The sequence below is a fragment of the Cygnus olor genome, chromosome Z (assembly GCF_009769625.2).
Source record: "Cygnus olor isolate bCygOlo1 chromosome Z, bCygOlo1.pri.v2, whole genome shotgun sequence".
Taxonomy (NCBI): domain Eukaryota; kingdom Metazoa; phylum Chordata; class Aves; order Anseriformes; family Anatidae; genus Cygnus; species Cygnus olor.
In genome coordinates, this window is record NC_049198.1 from 65,437,117 (window position 1) to 65,453,011 (window position 15,895).

Consider the following 15,895-nt stretch of genomic DNA (forward strand, 5'->3'; position numbering starts at 1 on the left):
CCCGCCCCCGCAGAGAGACCCACTGCTCGCGGGGAGCTGAGGCCCGAGGGGTCTCCTCGCCGTGCGAGGGTACCATGGGGAAACGGGGAGAGACAGGAAGGAGCCCTTGCTGCCGTCGCTGCTGTCGCGACAGGGAGCTCTCTCCTCACCTTACTGCACTGGAGACAGGCAGGCGGAGCCTCTAAAATCATTATCGTGAGAGGTTTGTCACAATTCCGCTCTGCACCTGCAGCCTGCGTTTCTCAACCCTCCTGCAGTCATGCTGCCCGTATCTCTACTCGAAACAGCTATTATCAGAACAGTGACATTTCTTCTTTGGCCTAATACCTTAGAAGAGCATAGCTATACTACTATACTATCAAGAAAGCTCTCTGTTTTCAGTACCAGACGGTGCCGGTGATTTCCACCGATAACAAACAGAAGATGGCTAACGGGAGTAGCCAATGAAAGCTGTCTGTGTAAAGTCTTCAGTTTGTCTATGGTTTTATTTGCAATGAGTGGCATGTTCCTCTAATTGAATCAGCGCCAAATCCTGTTTCTATGCATTCACACCGACTGCTATTTCTACATTCAGATGCGTAAGAACGAGTAAAGTTCCATGCACGACAAAGAGCTTCTTGCTGTTAAGAGTTGCTTTCGTTAAATTACTGAGTGCTTGTACACAGTTTACTGATCTCCCGATGTCCTCCTTTTTTTTTTTTTTTAATCTCTTTCCTTCTTAGTGGATTTACACTCAAGCATTAGGTGCCGTGAAAATACAAAAATAAAGATATTTCAGACTTCCATAATCAAAAAAAAAAAAAAAAAAAGAGTTAAATCTATATACCCCAGCATCTAGACCACTTTACAGTGCAGTTCCCAAGTAGTTAAAGGTATAGCTAAGCCTTAAAAAGACTTCAAACTAATTTTGACAGCAGCAGAGTGAACAGCGCAGCATTACAGAATCAGCTTGGTAGAGACAGACTGCCGATCCCAGCCCTCAGTTAGAAGGCAGATATACACTAGTGACAGAGAAAGGATTTTGACAATGTTTTGCTGCCAATGATGAGGTTCATCCGTAAGGTAATAAAAACCAGTCCATTTCTAAAGGATTTGTGTACCTAGTTTGTGCAGGGGATGCCTTTTTTTTTTCTTTTTTCATAAAAATAATGAAACTCATCTGTAAAGAAAGACAGACTTTCTACTCGTTTTTTTTTTAAATCTCTTGTTACTCCAAGGTTATGTGGTAGATAAGATGCTCAAAACCAAAAACCTTTCTTCACATTGCTCTCCAAAGAGACTGGGATTTCTTACAAACCTCAAGAAGCAACGTTGTCAAATATTCATGAATAAAAGTAAGGCATATTTGGTGATTTTTCCGGAAGTTCAGGAAAAAATAATAATAAAAACAAAAATTAAAAAAAGTCCACCACCTCACACTATCAGAGAAAGGCAGTGTACACTCAAAAAAAATGTGCCTATGCAAATTCATAAATGCTTACTCTCCGGACCAAGAAGTGGAAACCCGTCCATGAGAGAAAATACGGCACACCACTTGAAAACAGCCTGGCTTTGGAGCTGGAATCTCAGACAGTGTTCTCCTTCTGCTTTAAATATGCTGTTGCTAGTGGAAAGACAGTTTCACTGCCCAATCAGTGGCAGCTTTCAGGGTTTTTACACCCTTTGAAGTGCCTTCTTCTGGTTTCAGAGTTAATTGTGCAAGATTAAATTGTGCAATCATGGCCTGGCAACGATCTGTAAGGGAGGCATTATGCCATTCGCAACTGTATTACAAATGTGTGCTGCAGGCATTTTAAATATGCATATAAACCTTGACAAAACACCTTGGCAAGAAGACATACCTCACAAGCACTACAGTGATACCAATTTCTACAGTCAAAAGGAAAAAAGAAAAATGTTGTGAGATTCAGGAAGATAATTGTTACTATGCATAATGCATAATCAGCTCAATATTACTCAAAAGGAGCTTACCACAAAGGAAAATATTACTTACAGAAAAATTTCATAGTTTTCACTGATTAATGGTCTTGAAAAACTTTGTTTTATGACGTGAGCAAACAGCTCAGTGCCACGACAAAATGAAGTTTAGTGCAGGCTACAGAGCTTTGAATTTTGAAAAACTTGTCAATTAAGTTATTCTGCAGTAAAACCTTAATGTGCCTTGTACTGATAAAGCAGGTGTGGAAGTTAGTAAAAATTACCATTTTCAATTCTGTCACTGTTTTCACAGGGGAGAATAAACAGAATCACACAGAATCTCAGAATGATCTAGATTGGAAGAGACCTTCAAGATCACCTAGTCCAACCTCTGACCTAACACTAACAAGTCAGTCCTCCACTAAACTATATCACTAAGCTGATCACAGACTGCTGTTGGAAATGACCAAAGATGTCTGCTGAGAAGAATGGAGCAAGACAGCTGAAAAAGACTATTTGGGGATATCACCACTTGGGCTTGAGAACAAAACAAAACCATGCAAAATAAGAGAATAAGTGGGAAGTTTAAAAAATCCTCCAGCTCAGTGATAACACTACTGTAAGAGCAGCAGGTCTGCTTACCTTTAAATGACGGCAAGCATTCGGTGCTCCACTCAGATACTATTTGCTGACAGCAGTGAGACTTAACCTTAGCGGGGGTGAATCTGGCTTTGTAAAAAAGTCTCTTTCTTCCTTGATTTCTTCTGCTTGGTCTGGCAGAAACTAGGCTAGTAATCACTGGGCAGGAAAAAAAATAATTACCGGATTTGTCACAGATTAGCTTTCACCCTTTAGGGAGTTATGTTTGGAGCAGTATGTTCTGTTCTTCCCTTGCTGGGTCTGTTTCTTTGGGAAAGGGGAAGATAGACACCACTGGTGACTTAGCATTCCTTGTGTAGATGGAAATACACATACAAATAGATGAGAACAGAGAAACATGGGTTCTGGATTTCTTCCAAGTGGAAGTAAAAGCACGAGTTCCAATTTAATTTTGTCTCTTTTTAGCAGTATTGACATGATTTTGGAATTTGACTTTTTTTTTTTCCCAATTGTTCTTTATGCATTATTTCAAACAATGTGGACACAAGCACTGCAAAACCCTGCATAGACACAAGCCCAGCAATTTCATGGCTATTTGCCTAGCTGTGCTTGTGATGAACTCCCTGTGTGCTTTGCAATTCTTACTGAAGGTGTAAATTTTATAGGTTCAGTGAAGGAGAGCTTTAAACTTGCTCCGTGTGAGGTTGCCACATTGGATATGCCACTTGCTTTCCTGGGGATCTTCAATGAGACGTTCTCCCAGAATAGCTGTATCAGTGGTAGTGTAGGTACTCAGCCTAGAAAAAGAATCAATGCCAGAGAGCTGTAAGCAACCAAAGCATATGCACATTTCTATGTACCCAAAGGTTTAGCTGAATACGGAGCCATGAATGCAGAATCTTGGAAACAGTCAAAATAGTCTAGCACATGCCCAGCTTGCTTTTGTGGCATCTGTGTAGCGGTACAGCTTGGAGTCTAAGCAATCATGCTCATCTTCCATTGCTTACCTATAGGGCACCAAGAAAATCACTCCATCTCTGTGTCTAATGTGTCAGGGTTGTGCTCATAGGCCTGTAAGACAAAAGGAGAAAGGCTGCTGAATTTGTGACCTGCTTGAAATACATAAAGCCACATGCCATATGCTGCTGTGCACCCCATGCACAAGCTTTGCCTTCTGCAGTTTCAGGGCAGTCATTTTTGTAGTGTCTGAAGAAGGCTGTGAGTCAGGTAATGTGCAAACTGAGAGCTGAACTGTGCTTAACACATCAGGCACAGCAGCCATCTTCCACAATCAGTAAGTAGGTTACTAAATTGCATTAAATTCTCACTGAGCAGGTCTTTAATTAAACTTTTAATGCAGTCCTCAAGCGTATGCATATGGAGTTACATCATTAATGACAACTCTTCTGTTTCAGCTTTAACGTATCTATCAGATCTGATTGGAAAATCACAATAGCTTTTTCTATTTGATTGAGCATGCTGTAGTTGAGTTTAGCTGCTAAAGGCTACTGATTTTCTCACCACAATTTAGCTGTATACAAGGTAATGCTGGGAATCTGTAGGTTCAGTTTAGTCTTGCAGTTAGTTATCATTATCAGTTACTGTATCTCTATAGTTATGTATTTTTATCACCACAAAGAACAGAGAAAGATTTCTGAGATACAGGCAACTCACACTCACAAGGATATGAATTATTCTAAGTAGGGGGGTTGGGGGCACACTTAGGTGAATTATTCCAACATACAGAAATCTTGGAATATGAAATTTTAATTTCCCTTAGCCCATGGACACCAAGGTCTTATTACTTTCTCCATTTTTTTATTCAATCATATTGCCAGCTGATTGCAAAGAGAGCTTTGCTAGCTGAGAGTGCAGTGAACGTTTCTGGATTTTTCACTTGGTAGCTGTGCCTGCCTTACCTTTGAGAAAGTAACACAGGGAGGGGAGATAGGGGGGTCAAGACATATTTTAAAAGCTGACCTGCAAAGAATTTGTGTTAAATTAGTTTTGTCTTGCTTTTGTAAAGTCCATGAATTTTTGAGGAAATGAAAAGCACTAGGAGTTTTCATTCCCTTTAACCCACTCTCCTTTGTAGATCATCTTGAAAATTAATTATCAGGAGTACCATGCCTGATCTTCCTGAGCTGGCTGGCACATTACTGGGAATGCAAGGAGCTGGATGCTGTTCACCAGCTATTGTCAAGCCCAAGCCAAGAGTCACCATATAACATGCTTCAGACTACCACACTTTAAAACCCATTTTTTTTCATGATCCTTACCTTACCTATTAATTATATCGATTGCTAGGGTGATATTTTCAAACAATTGCAAAAAGCTAAGATCTTTTTTCTACCTAATCACATAAGCCCAGGCACTGGGGCTATCAAAAAGCAGGAAGCAGGATAGTGTTGCTCCCTGGACTGGCCACAATAAGGTGCTCAAAAATTCACCAGAGTGGTGGGGAAGTAGTTTGACTTTAACCACTGCATTGTTTCTCCAGAATATTCATTAAATGCTAGAAATAATTGTAAGTATCATACAAGAGATGAAAAAGCATAGGGTGAAGTTTTAGCTTCTCTCCAGCTTGCACTCTGCTTTTGAATACGAACTATTTTGCTCTCCATTTCTTACCAGATTGTTTTAAAAGTATGTATTAGAGCTGCAGGCTTTGCTGCCACACTGACAATAGGCAGCTCTGGAGGTAGAGTGAAGGGCAGAGGGACGAGTTTTGAGACTGAGCCTGAATCACAGCCAAAATTCTATGGAAGGGGAAAGTAATAGCAGTAGATCTAATTGAAGGCATTCAGTATTTTTTGTACAATTAATGGTTGGATGGTGTTTAGAGTTAGAATTTCTTTACTATGCTGCTTTTTTTTTCTTTTTTCTTTTTTTTTTTTAATTTACAGTACTGTGCCCAACATGCCTCATTGTCCAGTTAGCTTGTTTGCAGCTTATTTTGCAAGCAAAATAAGCTTTAGTAAAATACTGAATGCATAATATGTGTAAAATATCTGCCCATGCAAACATGTACTCTGAGAGCTTGTACTTACTGCTGAAATGTTTATGTTGCATAAATCAGACACTGTGAAGTCTTCCCTACTCATCTGAGATGTGTTTGGTCTCAGTCTGTGGTCTGCTTTGTGTTTGGTGGTGTTTCCAGCTCATTTTTTGTGATTAGAAATACATTCTTACTACATTTTTTTGGACACGGTCAAAATGTCCTGCTCTATAAGTAAAATTATTTTCTGCTTGAATAATTTCAGGCAGAAATGTGTGTTATGATTAGGTCTGCAGACGTAGCTGACGATGAAAGCAAACATCTCCCACAGTAAAACAAGACTGATCAGGCAATCAAATCCGGTATTACATGGCAAAAATATTTTAATCCTCAACGAAAATGTTTTCTATGCAAGAATCCCTAAGCTCAAAATTAACTTATAAAAACACTTCTACTGTTCTTAGCTATCATAATTAGTCATAAACAAGGAGATACCACACAGTCAGAAAAGGCCTACCATGATACAGTGTTGGTTTCTAAAAGCACATGACCTTGGACTTAAGATATAGTAGGTTTATTTTTAACATGAGCACACAGATGTTTTCTGTAAACAGAGTAATGCAAGGGATTTACTTTGTAGTTTATCAAATGGTTACCAAAATGTGAGTAGGTGGAACAATAAGTGTGCTTTAATATCAAGTATTTTAGGACAAGCTTGGCCAAAATATTTTGTCTTGTCACAAAATATTTTAAAACAACTTCAAATTGATAATTCAGCAATGCTGGCATTCTTGTGGTTTGTATAATGCATACACAGACAGAACAAGACATTTTACAGGACATGGATAGCTTAGGTGGTTTTAAATGATATAGAGAGCGTGTTATGGTGTAGTGTAGAATGAAACTGTTTCCAAACCAGATCTCTTCTTTCTGTAAATTGTCCTTTTCTTTTAGACCAGATAAGCTGTTAATGTTTCTGTCATTAAAACTTCACTTTGTCAGACTTCTTTTTTATTGTTTTGTTTTGTTTCAAGAGTAAAGTGTGTTAAATTTGTGTTGTGCTGCATTTTAAACTTCTTACATATGAAGTGTTTCCTACAAAAGCTTTGATAAGACGATGTAGAAGAACAATCCTGTTTAGAAATGTGGGTTAAGTCATCTCTCTCCTCTTGCAGTGGAAGAGGCATCATGACGCTGGAGAGGCTATCTGCTGGGTGCCAGCATACTCCCCGCTGATTGCAATCTAAGATACTCTGTTAAAAATAGTCACCTGAGCAGCCTTTTTTCTCATGCTTTTAAATTACAATATGGCTCTTCATATGCCTGTTCACCTTTGGTTAGATGCTACAGCCACTCTATCGCCCTGCTGTTCTTCATAAAATCCATCTTACTAACGCTCTTTTTCCTGGCTCTGAGGCACAGAGGGTGCTCAAAGTGGGGAGAAGGCCACAGGTTCACCACTTTTCGTGGGCATGCATATTTTGTGCTGCAATCCACAGCGGTTTGGGATGATTCGTGATGCTGAGCGAGTGCATGAGGGTTCCCTGTGCCAGGGGCAGGGGTCGTTCCTGAACCCCTCACTGCTCTCCTGCAGCAGCAGAAGCTCAGCCCCGTTGCTGATCCTGACACCACAGCAGTGCGAGCTGCCATCTGCACTGCGAGCTATCGTGCTGCTCTGTTTCTTCTGGGGGTGGCCCGTGATGGCTGCTATCACCACATTTGGGCATGTGTTTGCTTTGGAGTTACATATTCACGAGGGAGGTGATTGTCTAGAAAACACAGGTGTTTCGTTTTCTGTTGATGCTGCAGTGGCACTGTGCCCACCTGTCAGCTCCAGTGCGCATTAGTTAGCATTCCTGTAGGCTCAGATGCCTCTAAACACTTTGTGGTCCTTTATAAAATGTTATACATCTACCTCAATGTTTGATAAAGGAGTGGAATGTGATAGGAAATATTTGCTTCTGTTAAAAAAAATAAAATCTTTATTAACAATAATGTAAAACCTGTCTTGCTTTCTATTATTATTTTTTTTCCCCTTCCTTTCAGTTACTGTTTGCTGCTGCATTCAGTGCATCTCCCAGACTGTGTGCCATCTTGTAACGATCCCTAACATGTACTAATTCAGCACATCTGCTTGGTCACGCCCCACACTCTTGCTGCCCCCTTTAAGGACTACCACCTTACAGCTCCAGAGCCCTTCTGTCACTTCCTCAGCAAAACTGTGCAACATCAGGTGCAGGTTTCTGCATCTGGCAGCCCAGCTCCCTGTGCAGAGGCAGACAGTTAGCACCACAGCCTGAGCTTGCCTGTCTGTTGTTCTTTTTTTTCTGTCACCAGGCTGGCAGCAGCCTTCCCGGTTGGACCCCAGAGCAGTGACTGCAGGCAAAAAGCCCCTGTTGGGTGACTGTGGTGGCCATTTGAGAGCTGGGCTCCCCAGGGATTGGCAGCATTGGCTGGTGGTGGCTGCCCATCTGCAGCACAAACCAGGCATGTGGTTTCCTCCACATGCTGTGCCAGATTCAGCTTCTCCAGCTGCTCAGCTCAATGGAGAGAACTTCTGACTAGCAAAGTTTGATGTGGTTTTTGAAAGTGAGTTCTAAAAGATTTAAAAAAAATCTAAAAACTTAATGGTCAGCTCTTAGGAAGTGGAGAATCTTGTAACACTTAGGGAATCGCTCCTCGTCATATTAACTTTATCCTCTTGTATCTCCTGACTGTATGCCTACCTGAAGGGCACATGATGCGCAATGACCTGTGGCCACTACATGTTTACTTGATATTTATTAAATCAGTGGTGCTGCATGGAGGTGACAGCAAAGAACAGCACCGTCGCTTTAGATGCTGCATGAAAGAGCCTTTCAAATGAGCTCTTTGCTTATCTGTTTTCCCCTCTTGCCATCCAGCCATGGATATTGCCTGCAAGCAATGAGATACCATTTTTGCTATAAACAGAAGATGAACGTAGATCACACCTGTGGCTGGAGCAGCCCCTGACAGTGCAAAAGCCCTGCAAGGCAGGTGAAGCATACATGGGATGCTTGGTGCGCTCCAGCTGCAGAGGACATGAGTCCTGATGTCAGGGCTGATGTGACACCTCTCCATGCTTCGGGAGATGGCAGGCAGCTCAGGGGCACAATCAGGCTTTGGTCTGCTCTCCAAAATGTCTCTATATTAGTGTCCTCACGTTGAAGCGTGGCGGTGTCCCACCTCCCACCTGCTTTTTGCTGGTTGCATCTGTTTTGTGTTTGCCCGTTTCTGTTTTTTGATCGCAGGGGTCTGTCGGAAAGCTGCCAAATGGTGTGAATTTTAGGAGCTGTGCTTGTGCCACCTAGAGGATGCGCGCCGCGGGGCCCGGCCCGAAATGTCGGCCCGGAGCTGGGGACCTGCGAAAAACACCGGCAAGCCAGCAGGGGCTGAATTTCCTCAGAGAGCTCCAGAAAATGGCCTGCTGCCCCTCTGTGCTCGCTAAGCTGTTGCACGTCGCTGGAAAAGGGACTAAGAACACCCCACTCCTTTCCAGGAAAAGGGATAATGCTGTGGTTTGCATGTTTTAGTAGTTCTGACATTTATTAGTGGGTTCTACTTCCTAAGATGCAAAAAGAAACAGCTCTGACCTGGCAAAGAAAGAATTCATCTTTCCTCCTTGCCAGGAGCTTCACTTTTAATTTGTGTCTCCTTGTATTTCAAAGCTTGGGTGATCTGACATTTCTGGCATGTACCAGCTTTAAGATGAGCTGGCAGAAAGTTTGGGAGACCTTCTGTTCTTCCATCCTGGATAAGGCTACACAGGGTGGAGTAGCTGGGAATGAGAGCAGTTGCTGTGAGAAATGGGAAACCAGAGATAGCAGAAAAGACCAGAAAACAAAAAGGGATATGAATAGAGGGAAAAATGGAAGTTACAAATACAGAACAGAAAATGTCAGGAAAAAAAAAAAAAAAAAGAGGCAGCAAAAGTAAGGAATTTCAGAAGAGCAAATGCAGTTGTCTTTCAACCCGGCAGCCCCGTTGGTCCTTAACAGAGCAGCTTCCCACAGAAAAGGGCAGCCATGAGCCATTGTTGACCATGCCCTTCCTTGCAGTATGTCTTATTTTACCTGGACACAAAGCAGCTCCTGGACCAAGGTCACAGACATACAGATGGTCTCCTATTCTAGAAATCTGGATTTTCATAATAGGACCTTGCTTACTGACCTCTGAACAGCCCAGGACTGATCTCAATGAACACATTTACCTTGCCCTCTCAAATTTCAGTTTGCAATGCTCATTTCTGCCACACCCGGACCTTTGAGAAGTTGGAAATGTTGGGATGCCTACTGAGTAATGGCTGTTTGTGCGAGTGTTGGCAGCCTAGGAGCAAGATGCAGAGTCTCATGGCCTCATTCCCCATGCCCTGCCTCTTGCAATGCATCAGAAAGACTGTGCCCCAGATTTGGATCCTCTCCTTTCCATTTGCTGTATTGCTTGGTACTGAGAGCCTGACCAAACTCTATTTTGTGTAACTATAGAGCCTCAAGTATGGCTGAACAACTCACACCATAAATATTTGTTCACATAGGGCCTATATTGACAAGGAGATAATTCTGCATGCCAGGAGATCATGTGCACCGAGTTTCTTGTGTGTAAGAAACCCTCAGCAGTTTTCAGGCAGGAATCTTTAATCGCTGCTGCAAAGCAGGATTCATCACAGCAGGTGCTGCCTGACAAGGTCAGGGCCCTGGTTTCAGATCATGCACTTAATTTGGTGAACAGGCCTTGTTAAAGGAAACAGTCCCATCCCTGTGCCGTGGGTTCAAGCCGAAAGAGCAGAGGGGAAGTCGAGTCGTGCTAACTTGAACTCTGCTGAGCACTTGCTCCTTGGAGACATGTAGCATCCAAACAGCTGAAGCACAGCTGCAATACCCCGTGATTGCTGCTGCAAAACATACCGACACTTCTGAAAGGCCAGCAAGTCATGCTCACTAACTTTCCCCCATTTTCATTGCAGTGAAGTATGCTGAAGCCTCATTTGAAGATTTCTAAATAGAAGCTACAGCGACTTGGTGGCTTTAAAGCATTGCAAAGTTGCTTACAGAACAGTTTGGAATAACAGTGAATAAACAGCATACTCTGTCCACATTTTGGAGTTTTTCTTGATTTCTCTGATAGGTGACTAAGACCAGGGGATGACTAACCAGGATCAGAGTGTATGTGACATGGCTTTTCTTGGTGACCTCAACTGGTAACGTCGGCCTCCCTCACAGGGAGACTGTACCATCCGTTAACTTATTGACACCACAGGATGTCCAAGTGTTTTCTGCAAATGGCAAACCAAGGAATATCAGGGAATAAGTACTTTGGTCTGTGGGAGCATGCTCAATGAGAGAAGCTCATGAAGGTGCAGCCACAGTGGCTCAGGTGACAACCTGTGGCTTGTCTCCTCTTCCACAGCACCATCTTACTCTGGGATAAAGGTGATGATGCTTTCCCCTCTGTGGAAGAGGCGCAGGCACTCTCACTCCCCCATTTTCTCTAAATGACATATTTAGGTCATTCTCCACTGAGGTTGACCAGATCTGTGGCTTCTGGTAGCACCCCGTGCAGCAGCAGAAGGATCTGTATCTGGGACCTTGCAGCACGGAGCAAGGCTGGGCATTTGTACTTGCAAGTTCTGGCCCCTCGAGGCAGCATCAGCATTTCAGGATGTCTCTGCACAGCACCAGGTGACATACGTGGGCATTCCTGCACCATGTGGTGAGCTAGCTGACTTGGTTATTGAAGTCAGAATGAGAGTGCTCTCAATTGTTAGGTACCCAGAGTTACACAGCTGCAGATTCACTATGTCCTGTGCCCACATTGGCTAAAAGGCAACTAAAGCAGTTCTGAGAACATGCAGACACTGCAGCAGTGCTTCCTGATTGCCTCGCTCCATGCAGGTTAGCATCTGCTGTTTTCCTGGTGTGATGAAACTCATTAGACTCTTGCATTGTGTGTAGAAGAGAGGGAAGTGCTCAGCTTCCCACTGTGGGGAAGAAGAAAATATGAAAGACCAGTACCAATGCTGTTCCCATCATGACAAGGTGTGGAGGTGGAAAGGGGATAGGTTCTCTTCTTAGAAGATGAAGGGTAAACTCAAGAGTAAAGGAGTCATAAGCAGATGAAGAGGTGGCTGTAACCTCGTATCCCTTCCCAGCACCTTTGGGTCAGATGTCCCTGATGAAGAAATCATCACTGGCTCAGATTCAACATGAAAAATGGGGGCGGTGGAAAGTCCCTTCCTTTTTTTTTATTTCTTTTTTTTTTTTTTTTAATTTTATTTTATTTTTTTATAGTCACAGGTGGCTTCCCACCCAGGGAAATGCGGTTCTTCATCTAACCCATCACAGGTCTTGCATCAGCAGGCAGAGTTTTCATATGAGTCACCTTGATGCCATACCTTCCTGATGAGGAGACTGTTTTGATACCAGCCAGTTCATTTCATTACTTCCAAGCAGGCTCCCAGGGGGCAGCATGAAATTTTGCAGCCTTGAGGAGGTGCTCACTAGAAGCTGCAAGAGGTGGGCTGGTATTGCATTTGTTTTGAAGGTTTCATTCTTGGGTGAAGTCTGAGATATGGTTATATTTATGCTACAGTAGGTTCCAGAAAATCAGTCTTCCTTCTGCGAGCAAGATGACTGGGACTTTGCATAACTCTTAAACACAAAACATGGTGCAGGACATTTTTTACAAGATCAGTGACATAATCAGCTGGAGGTCTGTGCTCATCTCAAAAGCAGATATTTTTGTTGTTGTTGAATATGAGTTAAGAAAAAAAAAAGTATTTCCAAGGGCATGCCACAGCTCCACTTTAGAATACCCAATAAACAACATTTATAAAAAAGACTCATAGGAAAGCACCATAAGAAACCAACTGTGTAAAGCAGTTGAATCCACATAGACATTGTCACCTGAATTTCTATTCTCAAAAACAAAACAAAACAAACAAAAAAACCCACTATTGCATACTTACATAAGATTAAATATGAAAACATATGTTTGCTTAGCCCTGGTTGGCCTTCTCTAGCAACATGGGGTGGTTTAAAAATGATTAAGGTTTTTTTTTAAAAAAAAGAATGCATTGTGCATCAAATACCAAACTTAATACTGTACACAGTGAATCTGTAAACTGTGTCTAAAGGCAAAACATTTTTTAAATGCCTCTGATAATGAAAAGATTTATTGTAAAATATGCCTTAAATGGCCTGAACAAAATGTCCATTGTGTGTGCACAAAATGGCTTTATTCAGCAGTCATTCTAGGATTTAGCGCTTGGTGGGGTTCAGATGCAGGAGGAGCAAAGGATTTGACAGCAGGGGATCTGGAATCCGTAACAAACACCTTTTCAATTCAGGGCAATAATGGTGATGTGATTTGGTATAGGAGAGCTGAATTTGATTATTTTTTCTGAGTACCTGGAGCTACCACCACATGTGCTGATATTCTCATAAAAATGTCTTTAGTGTGCAAGATGCTGAGGTCAGATACTGTACACCGCAAAACTGTAAGGCAGGTTCCACCTCTAGGTTCAAGAGCTCCTTTTTTTTGTCAAGCAACCGCACAGCACAGGGTGTTGTCTTCTCTCTTTCTATCAACAGTTATATCCTACTGTGTTTCCTCATTCCTTGCTAACTTGTACATGCTCAGTGCTCCTGTGAGATCAGCCTTGTGAGCACCCGGAAAAGCACCCAAATTCACCAGCTGCTTTTGGAAGCTTGCACGCATGAAGCTTTCTTCCTAATTCTGCAGCATGAAAGTCTCTCTCACTTTTGCCCATCTGTGTTCTGTAAAACATCTCAAAATAAAGAACTGTAAAATTTGTCACATGGAGAGGCAAAAAAGAAAGAAGATGTTTTTTGCATGCTTGCTTGAAAGCTATCACATGAGAAAATTAATGTTTCTGAGCAATGTATCAAAGCTTCTTTCCTTTTCAGCTTTCTTCTCACACAGCCTTTTTCTGAAGCTGTCCAATCTCTCTCTCTGATGACTTCACACCCTTCTTCTCTTTTATTGTCATCGCTTCATTTTATGGAACATTTGGTGGTACAGCTGGAAGGAGAGGAACTTCAAAAAGTGGAAACCAGATTATACATCAAAGTAGATCTAAAAAATGGGCTCTGAAGCAGCAGGTTCTGTCTCCTTTCCCCAGAGAAACAACTTCACTAGATGCTTTAACAATGTTCCAGTACAACAGAACCTCCCTCCCCCCCCCCCCCCCCCCCCCCCCTTTTTTTGTTTTTTACCCATTTTAGACACTATAATGCAGCAGTCAGGATTGCTATAACCTGCATTGTTGGGCAGGTAAAAACTTGGCTTGATCAAGAAACAACTTCTTCTCCTCATGGGTTGATCTGGAATGGTACTTCTTTTTGTAGCCTTGTCTCCCTTACCAGTCCTGTACCCATGCTGTAAGACAGGAATTAGTACCTCTTCTTGTCTCTGTTGGCAGCTGGGCTGGCAAGCACAGCTGAGCAAACACCATGACCACACCATTGCTGTGAATTACAAATTTTGGTGTACCTATATGCCGAGAAAATTTACTCATGGTGGCAAGTAAAGCGTGTCAAGGCTGTGCTCAGTGGTTGTGTCACCAAAACGTCGCACAGATCCCCACTTGCTGTAAAATGCAGTGGAGTTTAAGTCAGACCTAAGCTAAAAGGCACTAGCTATGGATCCAGCCGACAGCTTCCCTCCTAAATGTTTTATAAGTCACCTGCTAATACATAAAGTTACGGATACTAGAGAGCCTGCACTTCCATTTCTGTGTTTGTTTTTAAAGTGCCGTTGACACATTTATACATGTCCAAAAAGGCAGCTTGAGTAGAACAAAAAGAAATCTTTGAACACAATGTAGGGCACAGGGGTTTGGGGCATTGTTACTTGAGGGTCACTCTACTTGATTTTGCCATGTAAAGGAGGTAGCAGTTGGATAATAATGAAACATACTCCACTAGTTTTTGTCCATATATTTATACATATACCCATATATTTCAGGCTAGTCATTAGTCTTCTGCAGGTCATTGAAAATCGCAGTTCTGTGGAACTGAAAAACTTAACAGACTTTCTTAAGCAATAACACTTTGCTAGAGGAAGATGCAAATGGTCTTGATATAGACCACTCTATTCTATTTCTACAGGTCCCACCAGCTGGGTCTCATTTGAAAATAACCAGGGTAAGATGATGGTTATTTAACTGCCAAATTTATGTTCTAGAGATCCTTGCTTCATTGTTTAGCCTAAGAGACACCTGAAGACTCCCGATGCACAAATTTGCATTTCTGTAGCTCTTTAGGTACATTACCAGAACAATCAGTATCTTAAAATACAGTGGAGAGCCAAATGTGCCAGACATGCCCGAGCCCTGCTGTAATAAGCTAGCCATTTCTGTGCCACTTTGATGCAGTAGGAATTATCGCAGCATTATTACTAAAATAGGAATTTCATACATTAAAAAAAAAAAATCTCTACAATGTGATGGGGTTGGAGACCTTCTTTTCATAAATCTGACTTTAGAAACCCTCCCTCCTTTCTTCAAGGGGTTTCACCACATCTTCCACTTCTAGATGAGTACTCTGACCACTGAGAGATGACAAACTCACCACTGGCTGTCTCTCAGTTCTTAGGTTCAGGAACAGTGGAGCCAACAACTCGGGTACTGAAAGGAAGGATAATATCAGGAGAAGAGGTGGGGTTTAGGTTCTTGTCCTGTCTTCACAAAGTGGAGCAGCTTCAACAGGAGAGACTTAAACATCTCAAACTATTTCACTGCTACCCTGGTTCTGTTTTGCAAAGAAAAAAAAAAAAGGAACATTTTTTACATGTTCGAAGTTTCTTTATATTCTTAGAGCTATGGCTATGACATTTAAGCTGAAACAATAAGACAATTGATAAGAAGAAGACACTGGTTCCATATAGGAGGGATATGAACAGCCTGAGGCTCAGCATGGAGCAGCCTGGGCTGAAATAGCTTGTCAGATATCACTACAGCCTAAATAATTCTCTTCCAGGAAATAAAATTTAATGCAATTTAGGACAATAGGAAGGAACATAAAAATAACCAGGTTAAACCTGAGTTGGGGATCAGTGGGAATTTTGAAGAATAAATGCTTAAAGTTACAAGAACAAATAAAAGGAATTTTTGGTACAGCAAATAAAGTGGCACTGATAAAGAAGTAGAGACTTTTTCAGATTGTTAAAAGCTAGAGGATCCATGGAAAAAGTACAGAGTTTGTACACTTCCTGTTTTCATTTTGCAAAAGTTTTTGCTGGATAATGGTTAGGCAGATACTCGATGCTTGCTATCTTCAAGCAGTAGAGATGTGATTAGCAGTTCCTATGAAATAAATAAGCACTAATAATTTAATTGTA